Source organism: Osmerus eperlanus, chromosome 21, assembly GCF_963692335.1.
Source record: "Osmerus eperlanus chromosome 21, fOsmEpe2.1, whole genome shotgun sequence".
NCBI classification, from domain to species: domain Eukaryota; kingdom Metazoa; phylum Chordata; class Actinopteri; order Osmeriformes; family Osmeridae; genus Osmerus; species Osmerus eperlanus.
Genome location: NC_085038.1, coordinates 3579972 through 3581558, shown reverse-complemented (window position 1 = coordinate 3581558; position 1587 = coordinate 3579972). Strand labels below are relative to the sequence as shown.

The 1587-nt window shown below is 42.4% G+C and overlaps 1 protein-coding gene across 7 annotated transcripts in view; it reads left to right on the top strand.

Moving 5' to 3' along the window:
• The first annotated feature begins 1415 nt into the window (after positions 1-1415).
• The window catches only part of LOC134007919 (inositol polyphosphate-4-phosphatase type I A-like), a 26796-nt gene continuing 26624 nt past the window's right edge, over positions 1416-1587 (top strand). For all 7 annotated transcript variants that reach the window (XM_062447646.1, XM_062447644.1, XM_062447642.1 and 4 more), the window contains exon 1: positions 1416-1563. The gene's annotated coding sequence lies outside the window, so the exon portion shown is untranslated. The remainder of the gene's footprint in view (positions 1564-1587) is intronic.

Here is a 1587-nt window from a genome sequence, read left to right as displayed (position 1 = left end):
GGCAGCGCAGTGTCACCACCCCGATACTTCCCAAGCACATAATGGCTTAACAGGTGTAGGAGGCAAGGGCTAGCCATGTGTGTGGGCTGATAGGACGTCGCCCACTGTGCTGAAAAATACCTCGGCTAAATGTGACACCTTGAATTCAATGAATTTATGTGTGAGTGAGGAAGGCATTAATCAAGGTCCGTCTATATTTCCGGATGTACATAGGTTTAAAACAACTTACTTTTGCGAACTTGACTCGGAGTGAGCCACTACAGTGGAAAAGTCCAGTAGCTGCCTTATGGAGACATGTTAAATGCACATTTGCTTTCCGATACGTTATTGATGTTTGTGATTGACCCGGAAGTCTGTCTCAGACTGACATGTAGACAATCATCTCTATATGTGTTCTGTACGTGGAAGACATAGGCTTGAGGGTATGTGAAAGAGAGAGAAATGTATGATGTGTATGCAAGACAGAAACAGTGAGTTAGTAAGAGAGAGAGAAATAAAGACTGAGATATAGAGAAAGACAGTGTGTGAGAGACAGAGAGACAGAAGAGAGAGAGAGAGAGAGAGAGAGAGAGAGAGAGAGAGAGAGAGAGAGAGAGAGAGAGAGAGAGAGAGAGAGAGAGAGAGAGAGAGAGCGTAGGAGAGTGTGTGTGGGAAAGATACAGTGTGCTACATTGAGCTGAAGCTTGTTGGATTAAACTCTATAGGATGAGCTGTAAATTCTATAGTTCTAAAGTCAGGCTTCAGAACCTAGCCCGTGTTCCGTGACCCGCCGGCAACATGCTAACGTGGACTATCTCCTTTATCTTTTTAAGATCTTTCTTTTTTTTGGTGCCACAAAATTGTAAAACCCGTCTCTGTTCAGGTGACAGACACGAAGACAAGTTAGGCTGACTGTCTTTAAACTGCTCCACAGTTCCAAGTTTGCTGCCAAGTTGCTGTCAAATATGTAGAGCGAGGAATAGCAACATTGGTGAGGGCGACCTGTTGCGGTACACATGGGAGTGCAGTTACACAATCTGACCACTTGATGGGGTAGGAATAAAGTCTTGATTGCGATTTGCAGCTAGTGTGCATAGACTTGGAGGTAAACAGTGAGACTTTGATCCCAATTTAAAGTTCAAACATACACGATTTAACATAAGAGGAGAATATTACTTATTCTCCTTCTCCACTTAGAATATGACACAGGTTAACGAAGTAAATTCCTACGTTTATTCAAAACATGGTTATCATTATTCTAACATTATGACAATATAGGCTACTTATAACGAATATTCACATATTCACATATGCGTGTCCTTAACTATACTACACGTGGATACTTGTAAATCGAATACTTATTGATAAAGCCTCTTTTGGGAAAATCCGATAGGGGGAGCTTCCTTCGACTCAGCTCCGCATTCTTCTCAGCTAGTCTACGTCACATGACCCCCACAGTCAAGACGGAGACGGTAGACCACTGCAGAGAGAGCACCAGCCTAACAGCCACCAAATGTCAAGACAGAGCCCTTGTCCTATCTTTCTTCTGTAAAATGGATTGTCTTATGACACGGAATTAGAAATGTAAGTATGTTGAACTTTAAATAA